Raw genomic sequence first — 14,464 nt, forward strand, 5'->3', positions numbered from 1 at the left:
TTCTAGGTAGTATATTTTTGTACAGTTTGATTGATATTATAATCCACTAATCGAGTAAAAGTCTGGGTAACTTTGACCTCAGATTGACTGAAATTCAGGGTAGCAGTAGGAGGTCAAAATTTAGCCCATTGACTCAGGGTTGACAGAATTTGTGGGCAGCTGTAGGAGGCCAAATTTAGGCCAATTTTACTTATGTGGATTATGTGGTCAATTTTATCAAGTTTGACTTCAAAATTAGATTATATTTTTGTTGAAATGAACTATGTCGCTTATAAAAGATTGTTGGGATTTCTCTCGAGTTTGGGTTTCCTAGCTGAAAATTTTGGTGTCTATTGTGCATGGTCTTTCTACTATGATCTCTACTATTTCCATTTTATTTAGCGTTGAATTTTCTAAGTGTATTTGCTAAATGATATTCTAAAATATGCTAAAGTAAGGCTATATGTCATTAGAAGTAATTATCGATGGCATAAAACTATTCTTATCTAAATTAGAAATAAAAAATCAACATGGTATCCAAGCTTTTGTGAAGAAAGACCAGTAAGATCACTCCTTGAAGACACCTATTCTACAATATGATCTGTTCTAGACTCTTGATCGTATGGTTCCCTCTATCAATCATCAATATAGGCTAGAAGGTACAGTAAATTTTAGAGCTTGAAAAACTAAAATACATCACATTCTTGAAGAGAATGATGTCATGGAATATGTGAAAGTAAAACTTACATAACCTCAAGATAGTGAGGGAAAGACCAACATAAGAAGATGGAAACTTAGGCCAAGAGGATTATTGTTGAATACATAAATATCTTTTGATTCCATATGTTTTTAAATTGAAGACTTCAAAGGAAATGTATGATTCCCTAGTGGGATTGTATGTTGTCAACAACTTTGGTCAAAAATGACTTGGAGGAACGAATTTTGTGATATGCAAATGTGTAGATATGACATTGTGGCTTCCTAATTCAAGAGGATCTCTTAGTTAAGATATAAACTCAAGGCCATTGGAAAGAATATTGATGAATCAAGACTTGTGACTGTGACCCTTAATGGATTTTGGGATTCATGGGATTCATTTGTATCAAACATTTGTGGTTGACTAGAAATTCCAAAGTTTGATCAGCTATAGATTGCCTATACTCAAGAGAAGTCTAGGTTAATATCAAAAGGAAAAATTAAGAGACCTCAAGATGAGGAGTCTCAAGCACTTGTAGCTGATATGAAGAATGGTAGAGGAAGAAGAAATTCTAGAAAATTTCAGAAAAGGAATTCAAGTAGGAGACCTACTCCTATTAAGGAAGAAGGACATGTAAAATATTGAGTGTTTCAGTTATCACAAGTTTCGTCACTATTAAAACTAGTGTTTTGAAAGGAAGAATGATAGAAAGAGGAAGGACAAGCATAAAGCTTCAACTACAGATGTTGATGATAATGACCATCCACGTTGGAAGAGATCTAGGAATGATAGTGTAAATGATGTTATTATTTAAGACACTATATGAGATAAAGACAGAGTTGATGATAGTACAAATGATGTTATTATTTAAGACAATATACGAGAGAAAGATAGAGTTGAAAATTTCCTATAATCGTCATATCAAAATATAAGTATTTCATTCTTATTTCTTCTTGGTTGTTATTACTTTAGCTTATATCCTCTTGTCTTTGTATCTTTTGCTTAGTTATAATGGTTTCTTCCATGAACTTCAAATGAGCTTTGTAGTTACATAGTGAAGGCTTCTAAGATTCTAGCAACAAATGGAATCAATTTTATTCCTTTTTCTTAAAATCCAAACATTATTAATTATCAACATAATTACTTATTCGAAATAATATTATTATGTTAATTTTATTTGTTTCCTACTATTTTTTTCATTATAATAAAAAAATGTTAGAACATAAAATAACTAGCCTTGATGCATCTTAGATCTACCAAAGGCTCTAGAGGGATTAAATCTCTTTTTCACTAAGTATGCATCTGAAGGGATTTGATCCATGCTTCTAGTAAATCTAGAGTTAAGATTTTCGCCCTTTAAATAAGCTATATTCTACATGAATACTATAGGTTCTCAATACCATGGGCCATTTATATTTTTATTATTGTTTTACTTTTACAGGGTTATTTTCATTTTATTTTTACCTAGTTAAAATGTTTAATTTACATTACCTATAATTATAATTATTAATTTTGTTTTTATTTTTATTTTGACTTAGTCTAACTTATACACGAAATAGTCTTTTTTTTAAAACCCCCTAGGTTTGCGAGAGATTAAACAACTGAAGTTTTAAAAAATATCTACCAAATTTTGGTTAAAGTTAACTAGAAAAGATCATGTAAAAAGACTATTTCAACTACAAGCTAGACTAAATCTTTTACTTTTATATTATTTGATGGAGTCAAAATATTTTAATTAATAATTATAATTATTTAATTTAATTTAATATTTATTTTTATTTTATGCAATTTGACTAATTAAAAATATCACATCTCTCCCATACTAGATTGGAAAATTTTCTCAGTTCAAAAGTATTTTTAATAATTATAAGAAAACCATTAACCATATGACATTAAAATATATTTAAAATGAAAATTCAATTAAAAAAATATATCTTTAATTATAAATTATAAAATTATTTAAAATATTGAATAGTGGTTAACATATTTATCTACTCATTCAATATATTTCATTTTTCATGTTCCAATTTTGCTATTTACCGAATCTCTATAACTATATAACCATTTGATTATTAATACAATTAATTTTTATTTATTTATTTATGGATTTAGGAGCTTGTTGGCTAAATCCTAAACTAATTACTATAATTGTACCCATTATTATTTAAATATATGAGTAAGAAATTCAATTAACAACCGTCCATTAAATTTAGCTATAATTCCACTACAGCACCAACTTAGCTTTCACACTTGCAATAACATCCCAAAGGGGAAATTTTCTCCAGATCGCATCCTATAAATTCATGGCCCCTCATATTCACCTGCATCAAGATTTCCCAAGTGTGATCGGGTTTTCAGAGAGCTGAAGGAAGAATTAGTATGGCGATGAAGATGCATGCGCACGTATATCATATGCAGAGGACTGCGATCCTTCTGTTGATTTCTCTGTTAATGTCATGTCTGGTTTCACAAGGTGAACCTGATACTGATCATGCAACTGATGTAACTGCTGCTGCAACAGGAGGAGGAGGGGGTGCATTAATATCAGAATTTCTGGTGCCCCAAAACAAGGCAAGAGCCAAGGTTGGCGTCCCTCCGCTTGTGTGGGACGAAAAAGTTGCGAGCTACGCCCGGGATTACGCAAATCAGAGACGGGGTGACTGCGCTCTGCAGCACTCGAAAGGGCCGTACGGTGAAAATATATTCTGGGGAGGTGGAAGTGAGTGGCAGCCCAAGGATGCAGTCACCTCCTGGGTTGATGAAGAGTCTCGATTCTTCAATTTCAACACCCACACTTGCGATCAGTTCGAGAAATGTGGACACTACACCCAAGTTGTGTGGAAAAACACTAGGAAGGTGGGCTGCGCCAGGGCGGTTTGCAACAATGGCGATACTTTCATGACCTGCAACTACGATCCCCCTGGCAATTATGTTGGTGAAAAGCCATATTAGATAAACTCATTGTAATGCATTACTGTTTAATAATGTAATAGATTTTGTTACCCATTGCTATTTTCAATGTACTGTGTTTTGCGTTTAACATACCCGATGCAGCTGCCATAGTAATTTGTGTGTGAGAGTTATTTATATTTACTGTTGGGATCATTAGCGACTATCGTTTATCTCTATTTTTAGTTTACTTAAATCCTTTTGGAATTGGAATAGGAATATCATGGACTCGCTGGAGGCAGAGAATCTGCTTCTGGATAACAGATGATCAGCCGCCGAATTCTGTTCTCTGTATATTTGGGACAATGAAATATGTTTGAAGGTGGCCATCAGAGAGTAGATTTGTCGCATCCAGTGGAATAGTGAAAGAGGTCCCAAGTTGGAAAATCCCTACAGGCTCATTCGATAACAGTTTTGAGTCCTAAACACCTCTAACTCCTCAATAGCCTGTCAGAAAGCAAACACTTCCAACTCAATAACAAGTCAGAAAGCACATTTCAGGGCACCCGAAAGAACAAGCAGCTCTACTCTGTTTTTTTAGGTATTTTGTTCGTGGTACTGATACCGCGATAGCCAAAGTTACTTGAAATTACTTCAAGTTACATTAAATTTGTTTAGTTTACTAGTTGTAATTTTGTTGGTAACTTTAATTTTAAATTTTTTATTTTTTTTAATTATAGAATATAGAGTGAGATTATTTTTAATTTTATATTTGTAATTTCAAAATATTTAATTAAAAGGTTTAATGGATAGAGCATGTGTGTTTTCTAGAAAGTAGTAGGTTCACGTTAAAAAGGGTACAGAATGTATGTTTTTGTTGATTTTAACAATCAAATTGCTGTAAATAGCTGCAGATACTTCATCCCATAAACAAATGGTTTTAAATACAAATTTGGTTTCTAGCTTGACCCTAACCTTAATGGGGATGAAAGAACATGAAGGACTAGCTAGTATTGAGTGCCAACTATGCAAGAAACCAAAGCATGCTATTCCATTCAATCCAACCATTCAAGGCATTATTGATCTTTCTAGGTCATGTTGATGGTTTTAGTTAACTTATGATTTTTGTACTTTACTTGGGATTCACCACTATTTATACATAATATATTGCTTAATTTAGTCTTGGTCAATAATTTTTTTCATATTTAATTAGTATATAGACATTTGGAATAAAATAAATTAATCTTTTATATATATTTAATTAGTGTATAAACTTTTGGGATAAGAGACATTAATTTTTATTGTTAATTAATCTAATTTCTAATCTAATAAATCATAAGAAAATAATTTTGATATTATATATAATCTAAAATCAAATTAATAGAAACAAAAATGTTTTAAAAAAACACATGGAAAAAATAATAATGTAAATTTATTTTAATATTTAATAACTTTGCAAATTTAAAATTTAATTAAAATTATATTAAGCAAAGCTTTTCTTTAGAAATGACATAAGAGAATTTTTTGGCCTACCTATTCCAAACCAACAAGTGTATTCATCATAGGTCCTCATGATGAACCACACTTGTTGGTTCCAAAAGCATTGGCCAAATAATTCTCTTATGTGATTTCTACAAAAAGACTTTGCTTAATTCATTATGGATCACAGAAGCTTGAATACTAAAATTATATTTTTAAAATTTTAAAATTAAATCTATATTAATGAAAAATTTCACGGTAACACTTTTTACCCATAATTATTTTTAAATATTCTATAACTTTATATATATATAGTTAATATTAAGTATATTTTCTAAAATTTGTTATTCAATTTTAATTCTAAAATTAATAAACATCTAAGAAAATTAGAAAATAATTTTGGAGTTTAATTTTCTTTCTTCAATTTAAATTAAAATAGGATTAAAAAATAAAATTAAAAAATATCCGCTAAAATTACCTATTTACAAAAAAAATAATTTATCATTACTCTCAATCGGAGTGAGAGCCAAAGAAAGGGCACTGGTGAGATCTGTGCCATGGTCAGAGGAGTTATGAGACGAGGTAGTGGGTGGTTGGATGGCAGCCGTCACATGTATTTCCCTATGCATAAGGTGGTAAGGAGTGTTATAAGGTGTGGTGCTGGCATTGAGTCAAAGGCATGCCCTTGGGGTTTTATTCAAAGAACCGAGTCTGGATTACATGTGTTGAAACTAGTCCTCTAGAAACCTTGAGGGTGATAGTGAAGGCGACTTTACCAAGTAAGGTACCAAGGGGCAAATGGCATCATCCCTCACTCTGTAAGCGACAATTGCGGGTATGTTTAATTCGTTTATTTTGTGAATACTCGTATCCTTGTGTTAATTTTCTACTTCATAATAATATGGATGGATGTCTTTGAGATGGTGTTGTGGGATAATGATGAAAACTCCCAGGAAGTATGGGAGGTAAGAGATGTCTATTTTGTTGTTTTGTCTGAGTATTTTCAAGTTCTCTCTCTATTATGGAATTATGATTTCCCTGATGTGCATGCATTCTTGGAATGAGCTTTGGAATTTGATCTATATCTTTTACATGGGGGCTTTTGTTCAGTCTCTAGTTTCATTGACAAACCATTTGTCTGGCATGATATGGGGTTGTTTTGGGAAGATAAAACCTAGAATTGGTGACGAACCTTGGTTTAAAAAGTCTCTGTGATCTTTGGATTGTTGTTGGTGGCTTGTTTCACTGAACCCATGACAATGAGGTGGGGAAAATTCATCTAATTGGCCTAATTATTATTTTCCTATTGTATATTGTTGTTTTTGTAACACCCTCCTCCCACATTTACCCAAGCTAACTGGTCCACTAGGGTAAATATGTGACGAGAGGATACTATTATGTGATTCAACTCCCCTTGTACAATTAAGGAAGTGGAACCGACAAAAAAAAATCCAACCTGACCTAATCTTACTCAGGAACTACAGACCCTTCAGCAGAAAACCAACCCTTCGAGGTGCCTAACCCCTGAGACAACTTGTCCTTTTGCTGATCTAGACACCCAGCTGCTCCCATGACAAGCCATGTGTGCAATTGAGGCCCTCAAGTCGCTCCCACAACAAGGCATGCCCACAATTGTGGCCTTTTTTCAGGCAGTTCTATACCAGCGACTGTGGCATTTTTCAGGCAGTTCTATGCTAGTGACTGTGGCCTTTTTTAGGTAGTTCTGTGCTAAAAAACTTGGATTATGTGCCACTTTTTCGAGACCAAGACTCAGGTGACTGCCCAGAACTTCATGAAACTTCCAGAAATTTTAAATATCCATGAATTAAAGATACTAATGCAAACATTGGTATAAGGACTTGACCGGGCCCTTACTAGCCATGACAGAAATTTCACCAAACATATCACAAATATGATGTCTACAAGTCATAACAATAGATCTGACCATTGGGTTATCATACTTATCTGATATTCATAGATTGATGCCTTATCAAAATAGTTTCATTATCATCTATTAGGTCATATATTCATTCACATCTCATGTACTAATGAAATCATGATGAAAGTCATAACTAAAGTTTGTCATAAACCATACTTATAACTAGAATATAACCAACATAAATAACAAGGATATAACATCCATAAGACCATATATGAAAAAGTAAATTTACACATGAAATACGAAAGGAGAATGAGCTCTTATGAATGAATGCCTAAGCCAACCAAGATAGGGACTTCCACAAACCACTCGACTATAGATTGGCTGAACCAAAATTTTCTTTCAGTCAATCACCCCCGTGCCACATTCCAAGCATGAATGTGAGAATCGCAACAAGACCAACTAGGGTTCCTCGGGAATTTACCATATATCCCACCAAGGGATTCCTAGGCCCAAAGCTCTCATCAATACAACCAGGCTTTACCGTAATCCCACCAGATCACTAGGCATATATGATGCAGGAGCATCCAACACAGGGAAGTCATGGCTAGAGTTTTTGTCTTTGCAGTCAGATATGTTACAATTAGTTATTTTTATTTCCATTTCGATTTCTAGGAATGAATTTCTCAACCTACTATTATCTTTTGATTACGTTCTTTTATTTTTAGTTTTATTTAAACTTTGCTTCTAGATTACAAGTCAAGAAGGGACAGTTACCCAGAAATAACCAAATGTAACTACTGGCAGTTTGATAACTATTCGGTGTTCTCTACATAACAAAAAAAAGAAACAACTATTGTAATCTTTCGACCATCATAGAATTGAATAGAGAAAAGCACAGAAACATTCTGAAGGACATAAACATTTGAATCCATATACAATACAACTCAAGTATTTTTCTGTACGATTCATTCAAATTTACTTTTTTCTCACAGCATAATGAAGACATACAACAAATAGTAGCCACAGAAATAAGAGAAGCATCCAGACAAGTTTAATAAGTTAATGAAGTGGGCTTACAAAAGAAACTGGAGGATCACTAATGAAAGAATAAGCGAACCATCACAGGTACCAATAGAATTCAGATTTCTTTCCATTGCTATTTAATCAAAAAACGAAACCACTATATATACATATATCAATAATGAATATCGACAATCTCAAACATACAGTCACCAAGTACAGGCAGCTGAGAACAGAGTTTTCCATAACGGTGCCAAACACAAACCTCAGGTCACCATTGGACTGTTATTACCACAAACTTAAATTAAATAGCAGAGCCATAATTACACAGTGAAATTATAGGCACAGTGAGGACAACGTACATCAAGGCCGAAGTGAAATCTCAACTAAAGACCCATAAAACCATATGAATAGAAAAACCCTCAAACAGTCAAACAGGAAAAACACTAAGGAGCGACCCTACCCGGTTCAGGCTTAGGAGACAAGGTGTGACGACAAAGAATGAAGCCTCGTCGCTCACCTGCATTGGCCAACAAGCAAGCCATTAGAACCGAAGAATGAAACCATAGTTACAAAAAAAAAAACAAAAAGCAGAGGAAAGGGTTACTAAAAACTCACCGAGGGAGAGCCGAACCCGTGCAAACCAGAAGAGAAGCCACGAATTTAGTTTACAGTTGCAGAGGTGCTTGCTGCCCACAAGGAGCAAAGACTATCAGCAACAGAGAAAAATGAGGTAGAAAAGACGAACATGGAGAGAGGACTTACCTTTTGGATGACCACCAAGTGAGAGCCGAAAGCCAAACCACTCCACAACTACAACCTGTGCCAAAAACCAAGCAAACAATCAAACTGTGAAGCAAGTGAATTGAGGACAATCATATATAACCAAAGTCTGCAACTGGAAACATAATCAGAACCGAGCGAAACTAATAACAAAGACCGAGACCATGGGTTCCAAACCTAGAGCCTCAAAACCAAGCACGGAACAGGAAGCATTGACAGCATACATAGGTGGAAACCTTCGTAGAATTGCATGCCCAGGCACAGAGAAACGAAACACCTGTAAAGCTAACAGGCAAAACCCTCATTTCGCGAAAATGCAGACTTCGCAAGTAGCATAGTGAAACAACAATGGAATGAACAGTTTAGGGTTTCAAAGGATAGTAAGAGCAAGAAGGAACAAGGCCCAAGGCCAGGACACATGTCCTCGTCACAATTAAACTATAGTACAATACCATAAAGGTCAACCAACCACATCATTAATATAATTCAATCAATAGTTAATTATTAACCCGCAGGTATAAAGGGCTGGTCCCATCAATTTTGGTATCAAAGCAAATTACAGTTAATTGTTTTTCTTTATAAAATGGAAGCTGGAAGAAGAGGTCATGGCAGAGCTATTCAAAGAGTAGTAGATGAAGGATTGAGGGAAGAGATTAGGATCCTAAATGCCCATTTGGCAGTAGTAGAAGCATGAAGGAGAATGGATCCAGAAGTAGGGGATGATAGTGATGAAGAAGTTGTAGTTATGACAGATGGATTAAATGAAGAAGGACTTGAAATCAAATTTTTGAGGTCAGTTTTGTTGGCTAGCAGTAAGCCAAAGCCTGAGATTCTGAACCATGATGGTAGTTTGTCTACAGAAGTGTTGTTGGACTGGATTAGTGAGTTGGAAAAATATTTTGAATGTGAGGAGGTCAGTGAAGATAGGAAAGATAAATTCGTTGCCACCAAGTTGAAAGGACACATAGCCATATGGTGGGACAGTGTCCAAGCAGAGAGGAGAAAATTGAATAAGTTACCCATTAAAAAGTGGACTAGAATGGTCGCCAAGATGAAGGGTAAGTTTTTGCCCAAAGATTATCAGATTACTCTATATCAGCAGGTGCAGAATTTGTAGCAGAGAGGAATGATGGTGAAAGAATATAACGAAGAATTTTATCAGGTGAATTTGAGAGTTGGTTATACTAATGACACCCCAGAAAAGATAGCAAGTTTTGTGAATGGCCTAAGGCTGGAGATATTGGACAAGATAAGTATTCTTTCTCCAAAAACCATAAAGGAAGCATACCAGAGTGCCTTAAAGGCAGAAGAAAAGATCACAAGGAAGCAGAATGCCAGGAGAGGATGAGGAACTAGCAGAGGAAAAGGACAATCCTTTGGCAGAGGAAGGATTTCCAACAACAGTGAAGAGGGAAGCAGTTCAAAGACCTCAGGGACAGCAGAAAAGGAAGGTAGCACTAGGGGAGGAAGGCCATACCAGAGAGGAAGGGGAAATGGTAGGGGTAGAGGAGCTGCCTACCAGTGTTACAAGTGCCACAAGTGGGGGCATAGATCCTTTGAGTGTCCTAAAGGAGAACATGCTTGTCAAAGAGGAGCATATGTTGCTCAAACAAAGGAAGCAGAAGCAACACCCCAAGAGGCAGAGAATGTACTAGAGATAGGAGAGGCCTTAGTCTTGAATAAGGTACTGCTGAAACCGGCAAAGGAAACAACTGAACAAACCCAAAGAAAGGCATTATTCCGGACTGTGTGCAAGTCACATGGAAAATGCTGCAAACTGATTATAGATAGTGGAAGCACTGATAATCTAGTTGCAACAGAGATGGTGGAGAAATTGGGTTTAAAAAGGTTGAAGCACCCAACTCCCTATAAGGTGTCGTGGTTACAGAAGGGTCACCAACTGCTAGTTGATGAGCAGTGTGAGGTGGAGTTCCATATTGGCAAGTATAGGGACAAAGTGATTTGTGACATCATGCCCATGGACATGTGTCATATTCTGCTAGGTAGACCATGGCAGTATGACTGAAAAGTTGTTCATGACAGGAAAACAAACTGTTACAAGTTTGTCAAGGATGGGATTAAGCATACGCTAATACCCATCAAGGAAGAAGAAATAGCAGAAACTAGTGGGAAAAAAGTGTTACTAGTGGGTGGAAAAGAATTTCTAAAATAGATTGAAGATGACGAGGTAAAGTATGTTGTTGTAAGGAGACCGAGAGCAGTTCTGTTGCACACTGAAATTTCTGACTTACCTGAAGATATCCAGGAAATGTTGCAGGAATTCAACGACATTGTGGTGGATGATTTACTAGATAAGTTATCACCAAAGAGGAGTATCAATCATCACATAGATTTCACTCCTGGAGCTAGTTTACCAAATAAAGCTACTTACTAGATGAATCCCAAAGACAACGAAGAAATCAGGAAGCAGGTACAGGAATTTTTGGACAAAGGCTTGATACGGGAAAGTTTAAGTCCCTGTGCAGTTCCGACAGTTTTAGCTCCCAAGAAAGGAGGAGAGTGGCAGATGTGTACAAATTCACGAGTAATAAATAAAATTACTATGAGATACAACTTTCCATTACCACGAATTTGATGACATGATGGATTGCTTGAGTGGGGCAACATATTTTTCGAAGATATATCTGAAGAGCGGATACCACCAGACTAGAATCAGAGAAGGGGACGAATGGAAAACAGCTTTCAAAACTAATGAAGGGTTGTATGAATGGCTGGTGATGCCATTTGGGTTAAGTAACACCCCTAGTACTTTCATGCACCTAATGAATGAGATGTTGAAGGAGTTCATTGGGAAATTTGTGATTGTGTATCTTGACGATATACTAATTTTCAGCAAGACCAAGGAAGAATATTTTCGACACATTCAATATGTTCTAGAGAAGTTGCAGCAAAACAAGTTGATGATAAATCTAAAAAAATGTACTTTCTTTCAGAAGGAGTTAGTCTATTTGGGTTTTGTGATTGCAAAAAATGAGCTGAAAATGGACCCAGAAAAAGTCGCAACTATACTTAGCTGGTCATCCCCTAAGAGTTTGTTTGAAGTTCAAAGTTTTCATGGGTTGGCAAGTTTCTATCGCAAGTTTATAAATAATTTTAGTGGAATATGTGCACCTATGTTGGATACCATCAAAAAGGAAAGTCAGCCTTTGCAGTGGACTGAAGCTACAGAGAAGAGCTTCCAGATATTGAAGAAGAAGATCACTGGGAGGCCAAATTTGAGGTTGCTTGATTTCAGCAAACTTTTTCAAGTTCATTGTGATGCCATTGGTATAGCCATTGGAGCCGTACTCAGCTAGGAAGATAAACTAGTAGCCTATTTCAGCAAAAAATTAAATGAAACCAGGCAAAAGTATACGTCTTATGACAAGGAATTTTATGCCGTCGTCCAAGCCTTGAAACATTTGAGACATTATCTACTGGGTAATGAGTTTGTTTTGTTTTCTGATAATTCTGCATTACAGTATGTTATGCAGCAACATAAGTTGAATCACAAACATGCAAAATGGGTGGAATACTTGCAGAGTTTTACATTCGTATTGAAGCATATCAGTGGTCAAGCAAACAAAGTAGCAAATGCACTAAGCAGAAGAGTTTTACTCTTGTAGGAGAGCACGATACAGGTGTTGGTATTTGAACACCTGAAGGACCTATATCAAACAGATGCAGTTTTCAAGGAGGCTTATGAAGCCTGCCAAAATCCTTTGTTGAGGAACAATAGTCCATGGTTGGATTATAAGTTGCAGGAGGAGATGCTATTCAAGAGAGGACAACTATGTGTTCTAGAATGTTCGATGAGGGAGAACATCATCCGGGAAAAACATAGTGGAGGTCTAGCTGGACATTTTGGCATTGATAAGACCTTGGATCAACTCAGTCATTTCTATTACTGGTCAAAGATGTGAAGAGACGTGCAGCGGTACGTGACCAGGTGTAAGGTATGTCAGTTGGCAAAAGGGAACAGTTAGAACACTGGGTTATATACACCCTTTCCTATTCCAAATAGACCATGGGATTCAGTTAGTCGGGACTTTGTCCAGGGTCTACCAAAAACACAGTGGGGTTTTGATTCCATCATGGTGGTGGTGGACCGATTTTCGAAGATGGCACACTTTATCCATTGCAAGAAAACCAGTGACATTACCCATGTAGTGCACTTGATTTTCATTGAAGTCATTAGATTTCACGACTTACTCAAGTCCATTATTTTTGACAGGGATGGGAAATTCACAGGGCATTTCTACCGCACCTTGTGGAAAAAGTTGGACACGAAGTTAACTTTTAGCTCTGCTTATCACCCACAGACCGATGGGCAGATGGAGGTAGTGAATAGAAGCTTAGGAAACCTGCTACGGAGCCTACTTGGAGAAAATTCACGAATGTGGGATCGTGTACTTGCTTAAGTGGAATTTTCTTACAACGATTCACCAAATCGAAGCACAGGAAATAGTCCTTTCCAGATATTGTGTGGAATGCATCCCCGAGGAGTGCATGAGCTATGAGATTTGGGACAGTTAGAAAGAAGTGCTAATGGAGAAGACTTTGCAAGAGAAATAAACAACCTACATGAGCAGGTGAAGGCAAAATTACAGTACAACAGTCAAAGGTACGAACAGAAAGCAGATCTGAAATGATGGGAGGTACAGTTTAATGTAGGGGATTAGGTTCTAGTGCATCTGTGCAAAGAAAGATTTCCTAAGGGTGAATACAATAAGCTGAAATTCAAAAAAAGACCTTGTAAATTCTGCGTAAGTTTTCTGCAAATGCCTATGAGTTGCAATTGCATCCAGGTATAGGAATATCCCCCATCTTTAATGTGGCAGATTTATTCCCATACAATGCCAGTCCGGAAGAGGAGATTTCAGCGCAGCCAAAGCGGGATACCCAGGGAGAGAGTAGTTTGTGGATCAAACAAATGCCTTCAACTCAGCCACTTGAAATCGAAGGAATCCTCGATACACAAGTGCCCAAGCGGACTCAGAGAAAGGAGTACCTACAATAACTCATCAAGTGGAAGAACTGCCCTATTGAGGATAGTTCGTGGCTTGACGCAGGACAGATACAACATGCAGGGTATTCAATCGAGGAGCTCATGGACCAGAGCCATGAATTTTCATCTACCACAGGAGCCTGATGCAAGAGCATCCAACACAGGGAGGTCATGGCTGGAGTGTTTGTCTTTGTAGTCAGATATGTTACAGTTAGTTATTTTTATTTTCATTTCGATTTCTAGGAACAATTGTCTCAGCCTATTGTTAGCTTTTGATTACGTTCTTTTATATTTAGTTTTATTTAAACTTTTCTTTTAGATTACAAGTCAAGAAGGGGCAGTTTCCTAGAAATAACCAAATGTATCTACTAGCAGTTTGATAACTGTCCAATGTTCTCTACATAACGAAAAAAAAGAAACAACTATTGTATTCTTTCAACCATCATAGAATTGAATAGAGAAAAGCACGGAAACGTTCTGAAGGATATAAACATCTGAATCCATATACATTATAGCTCAAGTATTTTTCTATATATTCAATCAAATTTAGTTTTTTCTCACAACATAATGAAGACAGATAGCCAATAGTAACCACAGAAACAAGAGAAACATCGAGAAAATTTCAATAAGTTAACGAAGCGGGCTTACGGAAGAAACCAGAAGATCACTAATGAAGGAATAAGCGAACCATCACAAGTACCAATAGAATTCAAATTTCTTTCCATTG

The 14,464-nt window shown here is 36.1% G+C and overlaps 1 pseudogene; it reads left to right on the forward strand.

Annotated features, from left to right (window-relative positions):
- Positions 1 to 3,055: 3,055 nt before the first annotated feature.
- Positions 3,056 to 3,628, forward strand: LOC149240625 (pathogenesis-related protein PR-1 pseudogene; annotated as a pseudogene).
- The last annotated feature ends 10,836 nt before the right edge of the window (positions 3,629 to 14,464 follow it).

The sequence above is a fragment of the Pinus tabuliformis genome, chromosome 8, assembly GCF_031772625.1.
Source record: "Pinus tabuliformis cultivar Carrire ecotype Pingquan chromosome 8, CPIR1, whole genome shotgun sequence".
NCBI classification, from domain to species: Eukaryota; Viridiplantae; Streptophyta; class Pinopsida; order Pinales; family Pinaceae; genus Pinus; species Pinus tabuliformis.